General features: G+C 44.2%; 1 protein-coding gene across 9 annotated transcripts in view; it reads left to right on the top strand.

The window, feature by feature from the left end:
- NEXMIF (neurite extension and migration factor) overlaps positions 1-26,249 on the top strand; it is a 1,570,947-nt gene that overhangs the window by 547,436 nt on the left and 997,262 nt on the right. For all 9 annotated transcript variants that reach the window (XR_011274135.1, XR_011274134.1, XR_011274133.1 and 6 more), the window contains exon 2: positions 19,934-20,133. The gene's annotated coding sequence lies outside the window, so the exon portion shown is untranslated. The remainder of the gene's footprint in view (positions 1-19,933; positions 20,134-26,249) is intronic.

The following is a 26,249-nucleotide window of genomic DNA, read 5'->3' as shown; positions in this document are numbered from 1 at the left end:
AAGACTGGATGCAGACTTGCAGGCACGGTGAGTGTTACGCTGCTGGATGCAGAATAACGCGAAGCGTGTGCTGCTCTTCGGGCGTGGTTTAAATAGCAACCAAAGTAGTCCCAGGTAAGTATTCCTCCCCAGCCCCACCCGAGTAAAAAATAGTCCCTAGGTAAAATAGTCCTTCCAAGTCTCGTTTGGCTTGGAGCTTTTGCAGCATGGTCTGCATCAGGTAAGTTTGCAGCATGGTCTGCATCAGGTAAGTTTCAATCTATGAGCCTGGCGTCTATGGCGCCTGGACTGCACCCAAATAGCCCCTAGCGGGGGTTGTTGGGCTTGCTTGGCGTAACCTGATGCCTGGTTCCGGGGTTGCTGGACTTGGTCTGGGTCCCCGGGGGTAGGCATCATGACAGTGGTCTCTGCTTATCTTTCTACGGACCAATGTTCTTACCCTCTGGGTAATCCAGTGGTTAGGAGGCATTTTGCATGCTTGACATGCCTCTACCCTCCAATTCGTAGTCCGCACCCGCCGTGGGACCTAAATGTAGCCCTGACGGCGTTGTGCCACAAGCCTTTTGAACCAATGGCTACGGTGGACCTCAAGTACCTATCCTGGAAAGTGTTCTTTTTCGTCGCCGTTACGTCTGCGAGGCGTGTGAGTGAGCTCCAGGCCTTGTCGGTGGAGCATCCCTTTTTGGTCTTTCACAAGGATAAGGTAGTCCTACGGACGAATCCTGCTTTCCTGCCGAAGGTGGTAACTGAATTCCATCTGAATGAGTCGATCTCCCTGCCAGTGTTTTTTCCGAACCCTTCCTCAGAGGCAGAAAGGGTTCTGCATTGTCTTGATATCAGAAGGGCTCTTATGTTCTATCTGGACAGAACATCCGAGCTTAGGAGTTCTTCTCAACTGTTTGTGACTTTTGGTAACCCTCAGAGTAAGCAGGCGACTAAGGCGACTATTTCTCGGTGGATTGCCGCCTGCATTACGGAGTCTTTCACCATCCAAGGGCTGAAACCTTCTAAGGGTATTCATGCACACCTGGTGCCGGGTAAGGCAGCCGCGGTTGCTTTTCAGAAATATGTCCCCTGGGAGTCCATCGCTAGGGCAGCTACTTGGGCCTCCCCATCTGCTTTTTGTAAGCATTATTGTCTTGACATGCGCTCAAGAGCTGATGCTCAGTTTGGTCAGGCTGTGCTGAAGAGCCTTTTTCAGTAGGGGTATTTCCATCCACCCGTAGTTCCTGTTAGGAGTGCTTGGGAATCTCCCATAAGTATGGAGGAAAGAGGACGGGACGTAGGAGTATAACCAGGTTACTCACCGTAGTGATCACCTTACTCCTGGTCCATAGTCCCCTTTCCTCCATACACCCGCCCACCGTCCCCTCTAAAAGGTTCCTCTGTTATTGCTAATAGGTCTTTGACCTGGTGATAGAAAAGGACTGATCGGCGATGCGCGGGGCAGAGCCAAGGTGGGCGGGGTTGCTGCCGCGTGCCGGGCCCCGTGCAAGAAAGAGAGGAAGGACACATTTTTGAAAAAAGTGTTTGGGTGCTTTTTACAAAGTGCTCCGGTCCCGTCCCACAGGACGGAGAAATGTCCCATAAGTATGGAGGAAAGGGGACTATGGACTAGGAGTAATGTGGTCACTACGGTGAGTAACCTGGTTATTATGATGTTTTGGACCGGAGTTGCAGACTGTTAAAAACCAGCTTTGCCTTTTGGAACTTTGTGCTCCAGCAACTGTGTTCAGGAATTCACATGTGACCTTTGAACCTGCCCTGCTGCTACTGTAGGGCAGCTGCTGAAGATGTTAGGAGGTGCTCACAGCAGGGTACATGTGTGCATTATGCTTTTTATCATAGAGCATTATGGAAGTGGGAGTGTGATCTGAACGGCAGATCTCACTTTCAGAAACCTAATTACTGCATCATTTTATTGATAAAAGTCAAAAAAGCTCAGGCTGTCCCGTCCTCACCAGATAACATTTCATACTAATAGAAAAGGAGAACAATGATCTGAAAACGAGTAACTCTAGCTATCTGGATGAGTGTTGCTTTTAATAGATCCATTCTTTTATCCACTGCCATCCATATGTGTGGTGGGATTACTGATCCTTTTCTTCCTGGTAGGAGAACTTGAGTGTGAGTTGTTTTGGGATCAGTGCCACATTTTCATGTAAAATTATATTAGGATTTTGACACTTTCAAATCCTTTTCAAGTGTGTAGATTGACGAATCAGAAGGAATTCGTCCCTTCTTCCCAAGGGGGGGAGGGCTTCCTGTGAGGCTAGGGAGGTGAGCCCACTTCACAATACCCTCCGTAGCGGTAGAGGCAAGTGGGAACTCACCAGGAGAGACTCCGCATTAGGGGGCAAGGACTCCCGTCCTATGAGGAATTCCTTCAAGATGGCCTATATGGGATGGTTTGAAATACCAGAAACCAGGAAGTGTCGAGACTGGGACGAAGAAACTCCTAATGGATACAGTTATCTCATGGGAAAGGATTATGTTCCTTTAAATCAGAACGTTCAGTCTACCGGGGCAAGTATGTTAAAGAGCTTGCATTCAGAGAGACATGAACGAGAATCAGGAGAGTGAGAGACGAATGAGAAGCTGGAGAGGGGAGGATCGCAAACACAAACCGGGAGGACCCAAGCTGTGTAACAACTGGGAAAGATGAGAACCAGGAAACCCGACGAGTTTCAAACTCGCTCGCTATTGTTACATGGGACGCCAGATTTGCAGCAAACTTGAAAGCCGAGAAAGCGGCTGGACAGGAGCACAGTTGAAGGTAGTGTTGAGACCACAGAGGCCAATCCATGGTGGACAGCTGGTTCACAGAATGTCGAAGATACCACTGACAACAGAAACGCTTGCGGAGTACCGGCGTGCAGTTGAGCACTTGGACACTGGGAGAGAACGAGAGAAAGCATACAGACACAGGGACTGAGAGGAGACGTTGTCTGTGGTTCAGGAGTCGAGAGCGAAGTGCCAAGAAAGAAGCCTTCTGAAAGTATTCCCCTTTAAGAACAAAGCTAACAGAGAGAACGGGAACACTCGAGAGAATTATTATACTGCACAGTTAACTCATCTCTGTAAAAGTTATGAAACTCCCTTAACCTGGCGATGAAGTAGATACAAAGATTGTGACTCAAGGGAAAAGGTTGTTGAAAAGCTGGTTAATGAGAGAGAATCAGTGGCTGAATGTACCCTGAGAAAGGGGGAAAAAGAATGGAAAGTAGGGGAAGATTCAAGGGAATCATTATACGACAGTTAACTCATCACAATAAACATTATTAAACTGAGTTACTCTTGAAACCAAGTATATACAAAGATTGGTCCCCTAGAGAAGAGGCTGTTGAAAAGCTAGTCAATGAGAGAGGTAAGCAGTGGAGGAAAGTACCCTGGGAAGGACGGAAATAACTTGCTATCCTGTACAAGAACAATATGGTACTAAAGAGAAAAAAAGACATCGCCCTGATCCAAGATACTTAAGGCAGATACAAAAGCAAGTGATCCAGGATAAGTGGAACTGTTAGAACATAACAATGAGAGAGGTAAGCAGTGGAGGAAAGTACCCTGGGAAGGACGGAAATAACTTGCTATCCTGTACAAGAACAATATGGTACTAAAGAGAAAAAAAGACATCGCCCTGATCCAAGATACTTAAGGCAGATACAGTGGAGGAAAGTACCCTGGGAAGGACGGAAATAACTTGCTATCCTGTACAAGAACAATATGGTACTAAAGAGAAAAAAAGACATCGCCCTGATCCAAGATACTTAAGGCAGATACAAAAGCAAGTGATCCAGGATAAGTGGAACTGTTAGAACATAAGAGTAAAAACCTAACAACAAAACATCTGCTTAAAAGGACTTGCTGAATTCTATTACCAAAATCATAAAGCTAATTAGCACCCTCGGCGGGGGAGCCAGCCAATCAGGTGGCTAGGAACGTGGGCTTGAACCCCCAGTACAAGCCTGCATTCCAAGCCGCCTAACGGCCGGCTCGCCCTGCCGCCATCTTCCCTTTGGCCCATTTATTTTTCTTTACGAACCCCCACCCTGCACTTACCTCATTTCTCCTGCGGCAGCCCTCGCCGCAGCAGCTACACCTTCCTCTCAGCTTCCCCTGGTCGCCATGGAAGGAGAAGAGGGGCCAATAACTTGTGCTGCCGGGTCGTTATCCCACCGTTCCAGCCACTGGAACGGGGGATGAACACCACATAAGAGACCGCCAAAAGAGATTCAAGCTGAAGAGGGTAAACATAAGATCCCAATTGTGGAACTAAAGAGAGTGATACAACAGCTGACCAGAGACTGTTTGTGGATTGTATATTAAAGACTGGTACTAGAAGTACCCTCATGAGTCTTTCTCCTGCCTTTTATAGTGGTATGATCAGTTAGGGTCGTTTTTTGACAGCTGGTGTTTCTTTGGACATTCACGACTGACAAATGAGCACCTTAGTAAGATAGGTAGGGACCAATCACCGCTATAGGGAAAGTCAGGTCACATGTAGTTATATAATAAAAGATTGTACATCATGTCCTCTGAGAACCTGTGCCCTTCTTCTCACTGGCCTCAAGATCCATGTAGAGCACTACTTCGGGGGACGAATGATTGTTGCTTGGTACAGAACTAGTTATTTCCCTTTTGAAATATGTCATGCAAAACCGTCCTGGCTTGCTTGTAATGTATTTTCCTTTCTTTGGATTTTGTTTTTTTGTGCTTGCACCCGGTAATCAGTGTTATGACCTATTTCATTTTCCAAACAGCTTTGACATTTTTGTTTTCCGCATGAAAATCATTTAGGTACTTCATACTGTACATGTGGAATAACAATGATTTCCGAATGCTGGAAATTCACAAAATTGGTCCCCATCGGTACTCAAAGCTCCAGCTGTGCCCTTGGCTGAAATAATTATGCAGATTAATAGTTGGTTGTGAAAGTGCTGCCTTTCATTTCTGGAGTGCGTCAGTTTACATTGCGAGATTATTTTGGTTTTAAGTAAACAGATCATGCCGGCAGTCAGATGCATACGCAAAAAGTGCGAACATGCAGGCTTTGCGATCAATGCCTACACAAAAGCATTCTCCGGAGGCAGCGTGGAGATTTCCTTTGACAATTCAAGTCCTACTGCTATGTTCTGTGGTTACAAAGTGATGTTTCAAACATGCGTATACGTGTTAGCAGAATACTTTGCGCAAGTGCAAGGATCTGGGCTGTCTCATTTACACTATGTAGTGTTTACATATTATATACATGGAGAGTGATCCAACTGTCCGATTTTGTTTGCATACTTATATATTCGCCACGTTAGAATATGTCAGTTTCAAGTTAAATTTTATGTTTGTGACAACTATAACCGATGGCCTAAAGAAAACTCTAAGTCACAGAGAATGATTCAATGGTTTTTACTGTACATTTCTTCAGTGGGTAATGGCCCAAAATGTCGCCCTCAGAATTCCGACTCCCGAAATTGTGACTTTTTTTACCCCCCCCTTACACCACATATATATCTGGGGGGGTATAGGATATAATAGTAGTTTGGGGCGTTGCAGGGGGTCTCCCCCTGCATATGTATGTGGTGTAAAAGGGGTTTAAAAGACAAAATAAAACAAAAAAGTCGCATTTTCGGCGTTCGGAATTCTGGGGGTCGTAGTAATCACATAGATCACTTCAGTGTGCTAAGGTCCGTCCCTCACTCTCTAGTTATAGCAGTTCCCACCCTAACCAGGGTGTCCCTAGCCTTTGGGTTAGAAGCTTCTGCGTATTAACACTGAATATTAAGGGCCTGATTCATGGAAGTGTTTGATAATGGCGCAATGCCATAGGAAAACGTTCTGTGAATCGGACCTCTAATCTCTAGCAATCTGAATGAAGGCCCAAAGGCAAATCCCCTTATATATCCCCGCTCAGGGGCTTCCTAAGTGTCACCTGCTCTAACCCAGTATTAGTTCTGAAACCTATGGGGGTGCCGTCCAACTACTCACGTGTCACTCGGTCTGCTCCCTTTCACGTCCTGATGTTATTCAACTGTGTTCTTTTACCCTCCCTTACTACACCTGCTCTCCTCCATACAACTCTACCCACCTCTCACCCTACGTTTTCCTCCTCTGTCCCTCTGATGTCTCCCTCGCTTTCCACTACCTACCTTCACCCTCTGATGTTTTTACTTCTTCCTCCACATTACTGCCATTTCCTCCACACTACTACTCCCTCGTCTGCACTTCTGCTCCCTCACTGCACTACTACTACCACTTCACTGCAGCTACTTCCCAATCACCTTCCTTTCACTCTTGACACGTCTCACTCGCTCTTAACACATTAGTGGTTAAGCCATGCCACATTTCTCTGCAGGACACTGTGCTACAACTATGGCTGCCTACAGTGGTGTATGTTCCAGTTTTTGTTTGGATGCCTTGTCACGGCAAATTCCCTGGTAGGTGTGGAGTGGGAATAAAGGCTTGTTGCACATTGCTCTTTGGCTCCATAACAAGTGTTTTGTAGAGAGGGCTTCCTCTCTCCTGTTGGAACGTGGCACACCCCACTGACTCGTAGCGGTAGTCTGTGGTTTCCTTTGCTGCACAGCTCTTCTATTTCTCTGGTTGTTGATCCTCTTTCTTCAGGCGGCGCGTACACTTCTGATGGCTGGAGTGTGCGACTGAGAGGCTTTGATTGGTAGGGATCTGCCTTGTTTCTTGAAGCTTGAGTTTGCTTGCAATGAAAGAGATAAGACTGGCAAGCATTTGTTGGTATAGGTATGGGGTGATGCAATGTGACCACTGTGAGAAACCTGAAGGTGTCTCACCCGCTAGTCCCCGGGGATCTTTCCTCCATGTGGCCAGGACACAGCCATCACTTTTGGATCCAGTTCCTGGGGATGGACTAGTGCAGGAAGATCACCTGGATGGTGGAGGGGGGTCTTCGGGGAGAGGGAGTGGGACACTTGATGGTGAGAAGCGGTATCCCCTTCCCTGTAACACCTTTTCCCCATCCTAACAGGTAGGATACTTAGGAAATCAACCCCCCCGTCACCTTTTCCGACACAAACCCTTTCTCACAGACAGCTCCCCGTGAAGGAAAACGGACTAACACCAGAGACCTGACATGTCCCAATACAATGGTCAGGCAAGGTTAGGTAATTACTAATCATTACACACACACCTGACTTCCATCATGCTTCCTCACACGGATAAAAGGTGGAGCACGAAAGCAAACTCTGAGCAAGATAAAGCACACAAGGAAGCAGCAGTTCAAAATGGCAGTTTATTACGAGGAGAAAGATGGCGAGACCAGAAAGGGTTGCAAGGAGGGAAGTGCTCTTGACCTTTTCAGACCGATACTTTTGCGAACCCTGGAAAATAAGAAACCAAAGACCTGGGACTAAAGCTGAAGAAACCTGCACTGTGTGTTGGAGGTACCCGGGGCTCTCCCGCGTTGATAACCAAGGCAGGAGGAGTTGTTGCCGCTGTGGTACTGTTCTTGGCTGCTACAACAAAGTAGCACCAGTAAAGACAGAACAGGCGGTGAGTCGGAGAGACTGATACCAGACCTGCCTGTGTTAGAACCAAGGATGCAAGCGGCAACAGTGTATGAAGAAATCTAAAGAGAACAGTGTGTGAAACGTATGTGACGAGTGACACAAATATAATTGAAAACCAAAGGAACGACTGAACTTCGGAGGCCAAGAAAGATACCATTGACAGAGTGGTCCGGGGCCACATGGGTTCTCATCCAAAGGTCTATGTTAGGTATCCAACTGGTTGGCAACTGTGAAAAGGGAATTTTGAGATTGAAGTGGTCCTGAAACGGGTCAAGCTAAACCCTGTGCACATTTGAAAGTCTTTGATACTTTAATGCGAACTGAAATTGGTCCGAGAACAGCTGAGGGAGACTAATTGTGTAAGAGGAAGGAGCTGAGCCCGGCTGAGGAGGATCCGGGGTGAACTGTGAGTCACCCGAGAAAGAATATTCTCTGAATATTGTAAAAGGGGGGATCTGAGCCCGGAAGTGGGGGATCCACAGTGACGATCGTGATATAAAAGGGATCTAAGCCGAGCTGAGGCGGATCCAGGGTGAATCACCTGAATTGAGTACTTATAAGAGGAAAGGAACTTTGTGTTTTTTTTTTTTGTACATCAAGCCTTCTGAATCAAGAGTCTTTTGACAAATAGAGACTTGGGCACAGAAGGCCCATGATGCTGGTAATTAACTGTATTCTTGTGCCGAAGAAGCCAGAGTGTGGGCTTTGCTCGAGTGAACCGCCTTGTCCCGGGCTGAAAACGTGAGGAAGGGAGGCCAACGGCCTGAACATCCTGACCCTAGTCAAGTGTGAACACTTCTTTCTTTATCATGAGCACTACGCCACACTATTTGTATTTAGTGGTATGGATTGACAATAGTTTTTTTTTTAGTATAGGCCTCTTATTTTGACAAGACTCCACTAGGACTGCATTATTATTATTTGATGGTCATAGCTTGCTCCCATCTGTAGATTTAGGATTAGATAGGCGTATATCACACCCTTGTTGAAGTTCAATAAACACCCTTGAACTGTGGTCACTTGCGTCTGTCTTAATGTTGATAACATGTCTTCCTTACACCACTCATATATAAGCAGATGCTTGGGCAGGTTACATGAATTGGGGCCCTCAACTTTCCCCTTCCGCAGTAAGCCTGGCTCTGGCTTCCCCCCTGGTATGCTTCACACCACAAGCTGAGAGGGGTTACTATCTCCTGGTGGCAATGTGAGGTTATTGTACATGTCCCAATACATTCATGAGTCGACACATGCTTCACATGTGGTACACAATTGCTGAGTTCCGTGTGGTTTGGCCGTGGTGATGCTTATTAGAAAGGGTGACCGTTATGTGGCCAAGGCCTGCATGTTGCTCCTGTGGCCCTTCTTGCTGGAGCATTTAGAAGGCTCCACATGGGATTCCTTAACTTTGTACTTTGCTCTAACCAAGTAGTGGAAAACCTTAAGGAAGCGCATTGCGCAAGATAAATGTCGGCAGATTAATGTAAGCACACAGAAATAAACGTTCACTTTGATACTGTGACATATTCTCATTTGATGAATATATGGTTCTATGTGAGAGTGTGAAAAAATTTTGTTTACCACTCCCTCTCGCTCCACTTCTCCCTCAATCTTAAGTTCTCCCTCTCTGCTTCGTAGGCAGACCCTCCAGTTTCTTGATGATGCTAGGTTTTGTGCTGTCTCTCACGGCCAGTAAGCAGTCTTACTCAAGTGAAAGCTTGTGCTGATTTGCTCAACTGCCTTTTTCCTTTTCTCAGTTTATTTGAATGCCCTGGAATATTCCAGGTTAGCACATAGTCATGACCTTGCCATAAGCGAGAACACACAAATATCCCTCAACCAGTATGCAGACTGTAAATGCAACTAATCCTGTGATGAATAGAAGGCACAGATGAGATCCAGATTTGATAAGGGAAGGAATAAGGCAGAACCTAGATCAGTGATTTTCAGCAAACGTGCTGAGATGGTGTGGCTACACTGTGTTGCGAGCAAAGCCAAACATGTAGGTGGGTAGAGCATATAGATGGGCAAAGCTTGGTTTTATTCAGTGTAATTGGAGATCTTCCCAATTCCTATACTTTGAGGGTGCCCGGATCCCTGAGACCAGTAGCTGGCATCTTAAATTTAAAAACAAATGTGTTTCCTTGTTCTGACCCAAATATCAACATGCTGCGCCTCATTAGAAGTTTGGCGACAGCCTTGCCGGTAAAACCGGCTGGCTGCTGCAAAATTTCTGAAAATATCTGGCGCCCGCGATTGGGCAATTACAGGGTCATTATGGCCCTGCCGGACCCGGTAATTTCCCATTCGTAGGCGCCAGAACGAAATGCTCCCCATTCCCATTTCGGCCTGATAGGGCTCAATGGGAATGGGGATGTCGGATGCACCGGCACCGTTCTAAACGGTGCCGGTGCATCCGACATGCTGTGCTTGCGGATACCGCTCTGCCCTCCAGGTCAGACCTGGCAGACAGAAAGGCACCCGCGAGCACAACTCGTAGTTTGCCGGTCCGGGAACTACCGTACGGTACCGTAGTTCCCGGACCAGCAAACTTGTAATGAGGCCCACTGTCATCTCACCCTCCCACTTTTGCTAGTAAATACATAAACAGTATGGGTGGGGAGAAGCCATTTTTTGTGTACATGGATGGGAGGAATCTGACTATAATAAAGAGCGGAACTCTTGCTAGCATAGAGTTAGCTTTGGCTAAGCACTAGTACATTTTAAACATGTGCTGAACTGTAGTAGTAACGATTACCAAAAAGAGGACTTGACATTCTTTTCTGTAGTTAATGCTTATATCCCTTCGTTCACTGGAGAACATTACGGTGAAGTTAATATCCCCATATTAGGGCCATAGCAAGTTATCTGCTGACAGATAGGCCACATAAAGCAATTGAAGGACTTAATGGAATGACCCATAGACCTTCAATAGAGTACAGTGAAGATGAATTGTATTGCAGCTGAAGAACATGTTTTGGGGATCAATCCCATATGCCTGTAATTTCAGAGTGGTATGGACTTGTGTAGGTGACCTGGTTGCTTAATCACATACTGATCTAGTCAGTTTAGCTTGTATGCCCCTTTTTCCTTTACATCCATTCCAGAATTCCCAGAGAATGACATTGCTGTCCTAAAATGCTGGCCATGCGTTGGCATTGTGTACTACAAGGCAGCAAAGCCTCTACTGCCATCCTTTTCTCCAGAAGGTGGTTCCCTTCCCCTGGATTCTTACAAGGGATGGCAAAATGTTTCTTTAGTGAACAGGTCCTTGGTGTCTTTAATGGACTCACAACGTTCTTGTTTAACTAAAAGGTCTTCAAGAGCCTCTGTACTGCTCTTGACTTCTCCATGGGCTTCCTTGCTCTCAACCAGCATCTGCCTCTTTCCTCCAGTAGCCTTCTCTGTTTCGCCAGCCTTCTCGGTGAGTCCCACCTTCAAAAGCCTGCACACGGATTTCAGCGTTCCACTCAACAAGTCTTGCTACATTTCCTCTTCTCCCTCTTTAAATGGGGTTGTCATTCTTAAATGTCCCGCTCCTGACAGGTGTGGAGAAACAACTAGGATGGAAGTTGTAGTTCAAGTTCCTGTCATTATCCATAAACTCCACTGTCCTCTTCCTCATCCCAGTACCAGAGTGGTTATGGAAGTTGAAGTCCATAACTTAACTTGGATTTTTAACTCTGGGTCTTTCTTTCTAAGAATTTCACAAAAAGGTACATCAGGATTGGCGGTTATGGTTACCTTAGGAGTCTTGGTTCTTTGATGGAATTTCCTTTAGGTTTCATACAAATGTACATGAAGAATCAAAGATGTTTTATGTGAATCATGCATGTTGTGATGAAAAGTGGGGACCTGACCAGAATGATGTGATGAAAAGGTTTTTTGAGCCCTTCTCTATGGGGGAATTGTTATTTGACAATAGGCCATTACGGTCATTAGGTCGAGAGGGTCTTTCTCATGTGAAAGAGGAAAATATTGTGAATCCTCAAATGAAGTTATAATATCTGCCTGATAGTAGTCTCCTCCCATGTGATACTCCCTCATATAACCGCCCCCAAGGTCAGAATCAGGTAGCGGCTGCCATTCCCTGGCCACATGAGGGGGGTTTCCACCGGGGATTCTGTGATGACTTCATTGGATTCATCACAGGCTGTAGTATTTGACATTGCCAGGACCTGGAAGCTATTTAGCCTCTGCCTGTACCTCAGAAGAGCCTGGTTAACATGACATCAAGAGCTACCAGGAGCTTCTTTTGGCCCCCAAGGCCAACTGGCCATGAATACATAACTGTTACGACATAACTATGTGACACTAACCCTTTGTATTTGGGATTATATATCAAAACGAGCATTAGGACACATCTCAAAGGCATTTAAACCAGAACAGTCAGTTATATTGGACATACATTTTAGTATACTTTCAATGTTAAATTTCAATTAGCAAATTCTGATGTGCTTGCTCCTTGTCCACCCCCATGGGGTAGCTCCTGCTTACTGGGGGATGCCAGGCACCCATGAGCTACTTTTAGCTTCTGATCAGCAAAGATTTATCTTGATCCCTGGTCATTGTTCAATCAAATTCAGCAGAAGAAAATATTACGTAATGTTGTATTCTATCTTGTTGTATGGCATTTGTCATGGTGGACCTCACTATCTTGATGCTGTATCACGCGTATCAAGTATCACCAGAGTCCTAAGGCTCTGAGATAATTTGTCTCAATCTGTGGCAATGGTTCAGTTCATGTCAATGTCGATTCGAACCAACAAAACCTTTGCAGTCACCAATGTTTTTAATAGGGCCCCATTTACAAATTGTTATTCTGTTGGGTGTTGGGGCTGCAATTATACATGGATAAAACCTATATTGTGACTATTGTGAAAAACCTAAAGGTCTTTCCCAACCTACTCCCTGGGGATCTTCTATGCAGATGGCCTGGGGCGGGCCATCATTTTTGGATCCCAAACATGGGGGTGGACTAGCAGGTGAGGATCATCTGGGTAGAGGATCCTCAGGGATTGGGAAGGGAGTACCTGAGGCTGAGACATGATATCCCCCTTTCATGATAATAACCTTTTCAAACCCACCTCAGCCGTTAAAGGGTATATTCAAGCACATACTCCTCCTTTGCCTAAACACTATTCAAACACTGAGAAGAGGAAATCAGGAGGTTTACAGATTTGTCATGAGAAACACCACTACGGTACTGGGACGAGGAAGATGAAGATCAAAGCACACCAAAATACCCAATGAACATGTCCCATTAACGACGCCAGGCAGGGTCGGGCAATTGACTTCAACTATGCCCAACTGCAGCCTGTTAACTATTTAGATGGTTCTAAAAGGAACACACATACTTGGCAAGAAGAACGAGTTGGGGAACCAGTTGGTACACGTGTCCGAGCGCAAGTTAGAGAGCAAGCTGTCAGGTGATCACAGCAGAACCAAGAACCGTGCCAAGGGGAACAGGGCTCCGAAACGCTGAGGGGCTGTTGAGTGAAGCCAAGGGAAGTGTGCCGGGGGAGCCGTGTCTCCTCTGAGCCAGAGGTGTCTGCAGGAGGAAGCCGAGGGGCGTGCTTATCCCGTGGTGTATGCTACCCAGTCCATGCCTATTCCCCAGGGTAAGAGTAAGAGCCCAGGAGGGTCTGAGGGGCAGGTGGGGATGGCACCCTAAACTCAGACACGAGGACCGTAACAGAAGGATAGCTGAAGGAGGCTGTTAACTCCTTTGCCGGTAAAGAAAAGACGGTATACATTCTATTAGACTGACCGCGAATGAAGCACTCGTTATTGAAAGTCTCCGGTAGCCAGTTTAACAAATGTGTAATGTGAAAAGGATACCGTTAACAAGAGGACAATGGTAAAAGCATTCTTGAAGGAAATAATGTCACAATGTGGTCATGTATAAGAATGTACGCATTTGAAAGTCTTTGTGAAAGTTTAGAGAAGCGCTGCGACGGTAGGGGAGCTGTGCACGGCTGAAAACCGAGCAAAATAGAAATCCATACTGAAGCTCCTCGTCGGAAAGGGAGCTGTAAGAAAATGGAAGTAAAAAGCAAAATACAACTAAGAGCAAAACTGTGAAATACAGACATTGTGAGTGAACCAAAAGCATTGAGAAGCATTGCGATGGCCTCCAGGCAGAATGTGAGCACATCCTAATAAATTATGAGTAAAGTTAGGCACTTGGTTGCGTGACTTGCGATGGGCGGACTGTGCGGTGTGCAAACCGCGACACTACCATGGGAGGCCTAAGTATAAGAAGGATTTGCTTATGCATCGAGAAGGGAGTCCCACAAGCAACAGGTGAAGTGATATTTTCTAAAGGAACTGTTGTATACTTTTGTGGTTGAAAACAAAGTTAAGAAGGACTTGTTTGAGATACTGAAGTTGAAGGTCAGAAGTACTTGGTTTTGCATGGGGAAGGGAGTCCTGCAAGCAACAAGTGAAGAGTGATATTTGGAACTGTTGTGAATTATACTTTTGTGTTTGCAATTAACATAACATTGAACATTGACACTTTGAAGGATAACCAGGAGGGTCTAACCTCAAGACAAAGGGAGCCTGGGAGACCCTGTGAAGAAGTGAATCCAGATAAGGATAGGTACTGTGAATTTCGTCAAGTGAATCGTAAGAACTTGTGGAACTTTCTTACTCTGAGTGTCTTTAACTTGGGGAAGGAAGCTGTGGAGGAGCTCCGTGATCACATTGACTTGGCTTTCAACACTGTTAAGTTGGCAAAATACCACACACGCTATTTATTTGTAGAAGCGAGGGCAAGCATAGGTTTTGACACAGACAGTAGTTTACTTTAGACTGACAGATTTAGACGTCGCTTAGTTTTCTTTTCATTAAGGAACATTACCAGCCTAGCGTTGGGGCAAGATAGGTATTTTTCTATCCTGACCAGTAAAAATAGAGGTTTTCCAAATCTATCTTTTTGTCTGTGTCATCTCTTGATACCATGCCTGTCTCACACTATGTCCAAAGATGATAAAAAAATTGGAAAATATTAGATGTCGAATTAAAAAAAGATGCTTTTGAAACTGGCTAAATTTAAGAAGGTTGGTGGCTCTGCTAGAATGTGAGAGAGGCCACACATTTATACTGAATTCCGAATAGTGCTTCTTATTTATCAATCGTTTTTATCATGTGCTGCTTGGTCAATCTAACTTGGAAGACATTGCTGCTCGAATTCCTATTTGGTAGGCAAATGTTTATACGACAATGAAGTTTGGTGAAAATATATTGTCAATGATGAAACCAGATGGTGTTATTTGAATTGGAGGGGTGGCTGTACTTTGGGATGCCGTCAAGAAAAATAATTAGCCTGATGTGGCCCAAAGAAGTGTGTGTGTGTGTGTATTCACTGAAAAACATTAGTTAAGGTGCAGTTAAGTTGTGCAGATTTAATGCAACAAAATCCTTGAAATTCAGCAGATGTGGGACGTCATGACCTGCTTGACTCTGCGTGCTCCCGTTGATGTCCCCCATAATGCCACTTATTATGTCATTGTGAATCCCTTCCATATAATATGTATGTGCTGGTTTACAGTGATAATTTCGACAACAAAAATGTCGAAAGTCAAAATATCGAAAAAAAAATGTCGAAAAAAAAAATGTCGACTTTTTTTCAATGCATTTTTTTTTTAAATGGGGGGGGTTCCCCCCAGCCCCCCTTTTTTAATTTTTTTTTAATTTTTCCCTTTTTTTTAACTCCCGAACCCCTAAAATAAATATATAATAAAAAAAACGAAAGTCGACATTTTTTTTTTGACTTTTTTTGTCGACATTTTTTTTCTCGAAATTATGACCACCCACCGTATGTGCTCATGAGCTTTACTATGGGCACACAGGTTAAGATGGTCATGACTACCCACATCTGCTGAATTTCAAGGGTTCTGTTGCGTTAAATCTGCTCTACTTAACTGCACCTTAACTAAAGTTTTTTCAGTGAATTTCAACGGTTTTGTTATACCATTGTTTTTACAGGCCACTGACCATGGCATTTGGCCATATCCAGTGGCTGTGTATTTTAAAACACTACCAGGCCACTGGCCATGGCGGCCTTTGGCTGTGTCCACTATACATGTACTGTACTGCATATGTCACTATGTATAAGAAACCTATCTGTACTGCATTTGTTACTTTGTATAATCCCGTGAGCAACTGCAACGTATCAAACTGTGAACAAATGTAACCTAACAAAATGTATCTAAGCATTCTCTCTTGGGCCGCTTATTGTAACACTCAAGCAAGCCTCCTTAAGTTTCCTTAAAGCGCCTCGTTGCCTGTGGGCTGTAGTGCGCTCTAAAAATACAAAAATAAATAAATAAATTAATGTTTCCTCAATATGTTTCTTTTGGACCCACTAGCTTGCCACGGCCTTCAGCTGTTGCTGCTATACATGTCTTTCGGGCCCACTTGCCAGGTCCCTCGGCCGTGCGCCCTGTATATTTGAAAACACTGCCAGGCCACTAGCCTTTGGCCCCACCTCACTGTCACTGTTTAATTCCATTTCATTTGTATATTTTCAATTCTTTTAACTTTTTTTTTTGTTTAAAGAGAAAACGTTTTTCCCATAACCATAGTTATATTGCAAATAACCGCTGCTATATGTAGGTGCCCGCATATAACCACGGTTATCAGTTAAAGGCATGCAAAATCCAAAACTCTTCTCTGCCCTCTCCGAACCTCACCAAGTGCCGCCCCTCCACTCGGCATGCTCCTCCCCCATTCCCCTCGGGTCCTCTTGCCCTCCCTATCCCTCTCCCATTCCCCCGAACACTTATTTCGTGTGACTCACTTTCATTCCCGATCATGTTTTCTTTTATAACCGTGTGTATCCGGCCGAATAGCAGTCGTTATGAGAAAACATTCAAGCTCTGTAATTGGCCACCATCTCCCCTCCCCAAATTCCCAATTTCACATCATGTCCTCTTTCCCACTCCCTACATCTAGCCTGATGCCATTGTATCCTTTCGCCCCCCTCAAATGGCATTTTCTCGACTTTGTTTTCAACTAGCCATGGTTATTCCCGTAATAACTACGGTCATCTCTCGTAATAACTACAGTGAAATGTTGGGTTTGCATTTCTGAAAAGCCTCTCCCCTGCAAATCACCATGGGAGATATTGCTATAGTTTTGGGAGAAGGGGGCACCCCTTTCTCTGTCAAATGTTTTTAAAACTACTGGACGCAATACCCCACAGGCCCCTCCCCGAAATTGAGTCAACGCTTTGTGCCCAAGTTGTTTTGCACCTTGTCTAATTCTGTCCAGCGGTTTTTGCTATACGCCGTGTAGAAATGTGGACTTTTTCTCTCTGGGAAAATTAATGGGGAGTAGGCTGAAACATCTTTTCTTACTTTCTCAATAATTTTTTCATTTTCTAACGAATCTTTCCCAAAATTCCAGCGTGGGTGGCCCATGTTTGCAAAAGTTAAGCCAAATCAATCATGAGATTCAGAAGTTATTAGCAAAAAAATTTCTGAGTTTCCTATGTATCGTGATACTCAACTATAGTGCGGCAGTTGCCACACTGTAATATATTTCTTATCTGGTCAAATTCCGTTCAGCGGTTTCTGCCCTGCGCTGTTTCGAAATTTGGACTTTTTCCTCTATGGGAAATTGAATGGGAGTAGGCCGAAAACAGCATTTTTTTGCTTTCTTAATAACCTTTTTCATTTTTTTACGAATCGTTTCCAAAATGTCCAGTCTTGGGGTGGGGGCCCTGAGAAACATTTTGCTTGCAAAACATCAGCAAAATCTCTCATGCAAGTCAAAGGTTATTAGCAATTCAGTTTTCAGGTGTCCTGTGGAACTTGATGCTCACCTTAGCTATAGTGCTGCGACTGGTGTTCTATAATATATTAGAGTTGCTGGGGAGAGTGTAAATGTTGACTGATAGATCAACTAGGTTAAATTAGGCTGGCATTCCAAGATTTTTATTTTAATGACATTTGACCCAAAGAGTTGATTATGCTTTCATTTTTGTTATTTTCCCAACTATTCTTATTTCTTAACTTTTTTCTCCTTTTCCTGCTAATAAAAATAAAAAGGAAAATGAACCCTGTACAAGGGTGATCCCCTACATGGATGATTTGCAAATTATTCTGAGCCTTGACACACATCTGGATCAGTGCAAATCATTGGTATCTGTAATTGACGCTCAAATGAAAGGCAATTTCTGGGTCAGATGCAATAGTTTAGTTTGCTAATCCCTTACCATTGTTTTCAGATGGGTCAATTCATCTTGGAAATTATTTTCTAAAATATAAGATTATTTCTAATCCCTGAACCAAGAGTTAATATCTGTCACAAAAAGTAATATTTCTGAATTCTTAGGTTTTACAGAATCCTTTCAATCTTTATCGAAGATAGTTGTACCGGTTCAGACTGCAAGAAATTCAAGGCAAGATTATAGAAAGAGTTTCTGGGCACCTAAATAAGAGGTGCCTTAGTTGACCAAAAAGTTTTTGTGTGAAACTTGCACAGGGCTCTATGAGCATGTGACCAATTTGACCGAAAAGTGTTGTTGTGAAACTTGCACAGGGCTCTATGAGCATGTGCTGGAATACACATTTCTAGAAGTTCAAGATATCCCGGCTTTACTAAGTCACTTCTGTGTGTGTATATATATATATATATATATATATGTATATATATATATATATATACACATATATATATATATATATATATATACCACCCTTTTGTATATGTCAAGGAAGAGTACCTTCAAAACCTCTTTGGTCAGAAAATCCTGAAACTATTGAAGGCTCTGAATTTCATTATAATCTTTTGGGTGAATTGTTTTGTTCATGAGACAGCTTAAGCAAAATCATCTTATTAGAAAATGGGGGGAAACGTTTGTTAAACTCACTTTGTATACAAGTTCATTACAAGTTCCTTGCTACTATTGAAGGAGATGGCCTGTCATTGCGACAGTTCAGTCTGCAATTGATCCCTGTAAAGACATACTTAACCACACACTCACCTGCTTGCTTGCTTACTTACTCGCGTACCCATCAGTGAGGTGAACAACTTGGATAGCCTTCTGGAAAAGATGGTCACAATTTTACTTGCAAGTATGGTCATTCCCACAGCCGGTGGTCTTTTGAAATAATGTCCAATGATGACCCTGTCTAACGCCATACCCTTGGACATTGGAAATGCAGCTTGACATTTGTCTCGCAAAGGTTTGCATAATTGGGCTATGATCTTTTACAGCCTTACAATAAACGGAATTAAGTATCTCAAATGTGTAAGTTGTTGAGTAAAGACCTCAACAATTCACTTCACAATTATTTAAGCTTGAAGACCTATCTGGTGGATGTTGGGTTGCAAAGTTCACATAAACCCACGCATTTATTTGCAGTGTTACTTCAAAGAAGCTTGTGAAGCTGAAACAATGCAACAATGCTTCCCTCCCCCAGCTCTTTTTTGTATAAATGTTTGCTAACTTGAAACTCTTTTCCATTAACTTAAACTGTAGAACAAGTTAGTTTGGTGTAAACTGATAGTTTAGATTATTTTTTTCTGCGCTTGTAAACCTGTTGCCAACCCCTAAATTCTGGTTTACTTTTTATTTGTAGGTGTTTCAGTACATTATACTTTTTATATTTGTATTTTTTATTGGATCCACCTAAGCGAAGGATTTGCCGTAGCAGATATTCTGAGAGCATTAGAGTTTGATTTGCATGCATTTATCGATGTCCAAATGATGACTGTAATCCAGGTCTAGCCCTACATGATTCTTTTTATTGCCACATAAGATGTTTATTTTAAAAGCCATGATTATCTGAATGCACATGCGACCAGAAAAGTATTTGGCCTTCTGATGCCCAGCGGGTGCTTGGAGGCATCTTACTGCTGTCGAATGAGCTATGAGCTCTAGATGACATGCACACAACTATCAAGAACTGCATGTGGAATGCCAGTTATTTCTAAAAGACATTCTGAAAATGTTCGGCGCAGAAAAGAGTTGTGAATAAATTGATGCGTTGATCATGCAAAGTTGTCCATTGAAGAGGGACAGATTAGCCAATTGTTTGTGGTTCCAAGTTGGTGATATTCTGCTGACATTTTTGGAAAAAGGGCAGAAAGTAATCCTGGGTAAAAAATGTCTATGTGCAGAAAGGTGCTTGCATAGTGACTCTGTTAGATATATTTGTCTCTATAAGGCCCCAAAATAATGTAACTCCGCAACTGTTATACGCCAATTGTCTTTTTCCTACCAATGTAACCGAGCGCTGTTATACTTCCGGGTTTGGGCACTATTAACAAATGAATAAAATAAATGGTACACTATATCTCTTATGTTTAAGACTCTTTCTTAAAACAAGTCTCTTTTGTGCATCTTCAAATCAACTATATCATGGACCCCATTTTTTATTTATGTACAGGTCTGAAGGTATTCCGTGTTTGCAAATTAAGCAGAAACGGAAAGTCCCCACTGATGCAGCAGAAACAGGCGGGAGCAACACCACCACGGTCCACTCGCGATCATATCTGGACTCTGTGACCACAGAAACTGCAGTAGTAACGGGAAGAAGGTTTAAATGCAGATGTTCATCAGGTGCAGTGGGCAGGAATACAAACAAAGGTGAGCTGTCTTTATTATGCATGTTAGCGTTCTGTTCAATTGCCACTGCTTGTTCATGCACGATCATATGTTGGAGATGTTCAATGACACAGAACCTTCTGAAGAGCTATTGTAATTTGTTAGAGGCTACAGCATGTGCGTTTATTCAAGGTTTTTGGTATGGGGTAAAATGTAGAGTTATTGGTTGGGCAGGTCTCATGTTCCCACAAAAGATTTTACCAGATGAAGGATTTAGGCGATCAAAACCTATGTTGACTTCAAGAATTGGATCATTACATGGCTTTTCCCGAGCCTGCAGTCAAACCTTTTATAAAGCAGGGGTCTCATCAGTACTCCGTAGCCGAATACCCACACAAAATACATTGGACTGTGATGAGCCTAAACATGTGTTATTTACATAGTCAATGGTTATCCTGACAAGAGGGTGTGCTTGAGGTTTACAGTGCATGGTCTTATTTGCATGTGCAATCTTTCCCCACCCGCATTGCTTAAGAGCATGAAAAAGCCATCACAGTGGTGTGCACTGTGCTCTTAAAGAACGGTTCTAGATACCTTGGTATATGACTGACTAACTTAATGTATCTAGCATCACTAGATAGGATCTGAAAACTGAGGCTGTAACATGAGGATGACCGCAATAGAAAAACCCAATGTATGTACTTGGTAGATAGAAAGCACAGGGCTGGAGAATGACACCAGATACGTGTGATACATAAATAATATGTCTACGTGGTGTGTTAAAAGATCGACCCCAGTCTACACCGGAAAGTGGTGTCAGTGTATCCCGATGTGCAGCAAAAGTTAATATGCAAAATAGACGAGAGCGAAATCTGGCTGTGTTTTCATCTACCAATAGGAAGGACCCTGAAAGGAGACAGCGGCATTAATCGCAAATTCTCATGATTGCTTAATAATTCAAAGGATGATATTGAATCATATTGACCTCATTGGATCTATTGATTAGATGTGTTATTCCCATGTGAGGTTGGAAACGGAGAGCAAATAGCACCTTGTGCAGGTGGCATCTGACCTCTCTTCATCACAAGTCATGTATTTGAAGCTGTGGGTCACCCACTCTTTCTGATATAGGTCATGTGGGTGGCTTTATGCTTCATGAAGTGAAGCTATCTAAAAATGTAGGGCTTTGAACCTGTCTACGAGGGTTTTCAAACTGTAATTTAAAGGGTACTGAGGCTCACTACATGAAATAGGCTAAAACATTGGTAAAATGAGCACACACGGTGAGCTGCAATGCCACAACAAGGATTTTAACCATTTTGTACAAGTAAATGGGGTTGCTAACAAAATATACACCAACATCCCAAACGTGGATGCCTGGGGTGTTAATAGCCTTACTACCCGCTGGCAAGCTTGGCTGGTTATCTGAAACCATGCAGAGGCCCTCGTGTCTCTTGAGCCTGCTTTGGCTGGGGCTGGCAGGCCAAACTCACCCGCAAATGCAAGTATTAATGTAACATTAATGCTTAGAACCGTGCGGAAATTGAATGGATCTCCCTTCTCTGTGTCAGACCAGTCTGTTCCATTCAGCTGTAGCCTTGGAGACTCGGAAAAGACTGCTGTGCGGGGACCTGGCTGTAGACCTGCCGGTTCCACTGAGATGTAGAGCTGGAACCGGCTTTCTGTGCAGGTGACTTAGCTGTAGTGCTGCCTTTTCGACTGAGGAGTTGCCCTATAGAGCCAGAAAAGGCTTTCTGTGCGGGGTACCTAGCTGTAGACCTGCCTGTTCTACTCGTATGAAGCCCTGTAGAGCCGGAAGTGGCTTTCTGTGCAGGGGACCTGGCTGTAGACCTGCCGTTCAGGTGAGATGTAGCCCTGTAGAGCCAGAACAGGCTTTCTGTGCGGGGGAGCTGACTGTAGACCTGCCTGTTCTACTGAGATGAAGCCCTGTAGAGCCAGAGCAGGCTTTCTGTGCAGGGTACCTGGCTGTAGACCTGCTGGTTCCGGTGAGATGTAGCTCTTTAGAGCCGGAACAGACTCTGTGCGGGGTTCCTGGCTATAGGTTTGGCTAGATCATAGTCATATATGCCCTTAACAGGCTTTTCCATTAGGAAGATCTTCACACTGTAGTTTGCAGCTCGTTCTGCTGTAACAATGTATGAATATGATGCAAATGATCTGTAATGTCGAGCTTGTGGTAGTGCTTCTGCTCCCAACCATGAACACACATCTGCCTCCTACTTTTCTTGTCTTGCCAAAATGTGCCATGGTTGCAACATATTTTATGGCATGGCACACCCTTCCACTGACCATGTGGCGCACAATAAAAACGCCTTTTTACTTTTTATAATTTGATTCCTGGATTCTTTTTTGAAGAGGCACCCAAGCCCCCTCACACCCACCTTAACAAATACCCAGTGTTGCAGTGGATCATGAACCAGGCCGGTGTGTAACAAAGAAATATTTACTCATTTTTAAAAATCAGAACGAAACAAATTTTAGGGCAGCTATCACCAGTGTGGTGACAATATAAATGCAAAATCTTATAATACTGTTAATTCAACGTTCAAACATCATCTACATGAATCTAAAATTGAAATGGAAACAAATCCCCTTTTCACAGTCATAGATGGCACTTATGTTATGCACTCCCCCTGCAACACTCCCCACCCCACCCCCCCCCCCTACCCTCCCCCCACAACACCTGTTAACTGAATTCTGTGTGGATGGAAAGCAGTGGCAAGAAGTCAGAAAGAATTCGACTCCAGAATGGGAGGCCAAAAAACCAAAAATGAAAACCTTAAAAATGAGCAAAATAGCATACTCGGATTGCACTTGTTACTTGTAGATCAGTTTAGACTCGCGGTAGAATAGATAGGACTGCATTTCGTGTGGCTGTGCTAAAGAAGCAAGGAAGCTTGCAGGCTACTGACCAGAGCACTAAAGCAACGTGGACACAGGTGAGAAGTTCGATTTTGGGAGGAAAACAATGCAACAAAAATCACGTGGCAGAATTGCAATTTCTTATTTCACACAGGCTTTAACTTGGGAAACAGCTAAGAAAAAGGGCTTAGCAGGCAAAATCGGAAATTGGTTTTTCGGATGGGACACAAATAGACAGAACAGATAGGATGCTGAGGGGAAGGGATGACTTATGGGATGATGATGATGTTGGTTTTTTATGGGAAAAAAAATTGGATTTTTAAAGGAAAGCAAATGCACGGGCAAAATCGGTTTTGTTGCACAAAGGTTAGTTCTAATGAGACTATATTCTAAAGACTATAAATGTTGAAGAAAGACACTTGTCATGAAGAAGTTAAGTTTGAATTACAACCATATCACTGTGAGTCTCTTTATAGGGGAATACATGTCAGTTATTCCAAATGACACTAGGGACTTTCACAGGTATCTGATGGAAATAAAGAACAAATATGCTAGCAGATATGGACTTGCACAGATTCTTCTAGGGAAAGGTTGAACAGAGGATACTGGCAATCTGGAAACTGACTAGGGTTTTTATGGGATTTTAATAGGGGTTGAACAGGATGCAAAGTAAAATAGCGGGATATGCAGTTTTTGGGTACTGGGGGATGGGATACTTACAAGGCAAGCTTGGGTTTGGTAACTTTGAAAGCCAGCAAGGCCTTGGATCTGGTCACAGGCAGCGGGGTGAAGAGATCTGGTTACTAGGTCAGCTGGGCTCTCCTGGCGGGCAACAGCTGGGCAAAGTCTGGTCACTGTGGACAGTGGTATGGGTCAGCTGGGCAAAGTCTGGGCACTCCTAAAGGGATCCGCTGCCTTTCCTCCCTTCTCCCAGAATTATTGGGATGAATGTGGTTCTGGATAGGTGGTTCTGCCTGGATCTGGGTCAGCTACCTGTGGACCTGGTTCTGGAGTCTTGGAATCTTGCAGGGTGAATTTTGAATGTTGAAGATCCCTGTGCCTACCTGTCTACCTTTTAAATAGCCAGAGTGACATCATAGAATTTTACTATGTGGGCGGAAGCCCCCTGGACCTACCTCCTGAATGGGATAGGCCAGGCTATTGGGGTCGTCTCACTGTGGGATGATTGGTCCAAGGAAGTGACATCAGTTTGTGTGTTTATTTTTTTTTAAACTTTCTTAATTTTAATATTCAATCAACACACAACTTAATTGTCCCCTCTCCCCTCTCCCCCACCCATCCATCCCACCTCCCTCCCAACAGAACTCGGCTCACGGTAACACACACTCTGTTCCCTAGTGCACATCATAAATACAGGAGAAGTCAATGTATTGAGTCAAACAATAATCCCGTTTCGCTTAATTCCAGGAGTCCATGGGCCATGGCCCCCATCTCCACTAGTTCATGAGAGTCCATCCTGCCTCGCTCCCGAATGAGGAGACTCGGCATCCATTTCTGCCGGATATCGTGGGAACGGAGGCCAGTAGTCAAATGGGCGGCTTGTGATTGACATGACCGTGGCATACTTGGATTCCCTCAGCTCACACTTTCATGCAATCCAGCCAGGAATTAAAAGTCGGGGGTTTCTCTTTCCCCATTTTCTGGCCACCAAATGCCTGGCCACTCCCACTGCCATACCCAGTAACTTCCTCTCCGTGCAGGACCCCCATTCGATTAGGGCCAATAGCCATACCTCAGGTGCATATACCAGCTGTGTAGGTAGCATTTTGCTCACTGCCTCCTCAATCTTCCTCCAGAACAGTCTAATGTGCGGGCATCCCCAAGCTACATGAAAAAAATAGGCAGGCTCACCACCACTTCTCCTACAGCCCGGGGAGCTGTCGGTGTAGATTCTACTCAATTTCATTGGGGTATAGTAGGCCCGATGTAAACATTTAAAGTGAGTCAGTCTAAATCGGGCATTTAGGGAAATTGTCCGGATTTGGCTACAAATGAGTTTCCATTGTGCATCACTTGGGTCATAGCCCAAGGAGGCGTCCCAAGCTCTCTTGTAGGCCGTTCGCCCCGCATCCGTTGCACTCCGGATCCCTTTATAAATGGAAGATACCAATTTACTGGAGGTCTGAGGTTTAATAATGAGTTGTTGTACCATATTGGGAGCCGGGGCCCTCGGGAAATCAGGCCACATAGCTTTTAATACCCCTCTAAATCTATAATACAGCAACTGGGTCAACGCATTGTGTTCGCCTCTATCGCACAATTCTTCCCATTTTATAAACCTCCCATCCTGCGTCATGTCTCCCAATGATTGCACCCCCAGTTTGTGGAAGTGTTCCTTAAACACTTTTTCGTGTGTAAGTGGAATACCTATAACATTATAGATTGACCAGTCTGGATGAAAGAGGGGCGTAACATCCGACCGCTCTCAGGCTTTATAGGACACGTTCACTGGCTGGACCTCCCCCCTCAGAACCACCTCTTTATTGCCCCATAACATTCCCATTAAACTGTTCGGAAAAGAAGACCGATTTTGCTGCCATTTCGTGCGGACGAGCCAGGCTCGGGGAGTCCCAACCCACTATATACTGCACCTGCGCTGCCAGGAATGACCAATGCATGTTGGGCACCTCCTATCCGCCATGCTCATATGCTAGCGTCAGGGTGTCATAAGCAATGCGAGGTTGTTTACCTACCCACACCAATCTGGTCATCATTGTCCTCACACAGGACCAATAAGGGCCAGGGGGCCATAAGGGAACATTATTAAAGACATATAACAGCTTGGATAGAATGACCATCTTCCCTAAAGCCAGTCATGCTGCCTGCAAGATGGGGAGGAGGAGCCATGACTCCACCTTCTGCTCTAGTGCCTCAAGTACTTTAATATAGTTATCCCTGTACAGCGACTTGACCTCAGTAGAAACCATGATGCCCAAATACCTCAATCCCCCTGGACACCATTGAAAGTCATCACCCACATCGTTCTGCAGTACCCCTGGCGTCAGGGGGAAGAACTTCAGATTTATTCCAATTGATGTTCAGACCAGACAGTTCCCCAAACCTGAGCACTTCCTGCATTAACGGAGTTAAATTCCGCTTGGGGTCCTTGACATACAAAAGAATATCATCCGCATAAAGCGAAATTAATGCTCGATGCGCATTTACACAGATGCCGCAGTGGGAATGCAGCTTCCGAATATGGCAAGCCAGAGGCTCCATGGCCAGAGCAAACAAAATTGGGTAAAATGGGCACC

Source organism: Ambystoma mexicanum, chromosome 5p (genome assembly GCF_040938575.1).
Source record: "Ambystoma mexicanum isolate Mex_15411 chromosome 5p, UKY_AmexF1_1, whole genome shotgun sequence".
Classification (NCBI taxonomy): domain Eukaryota; kingdom Metazoa; phylum Chordata; class Amphibia; order Caudata; family Ambystomatidae; genus Ambystoma; species Ambystoma mexicanum.
This window is presented reverse-complemented; position numbering and strand designations above follow the sequence as displayed.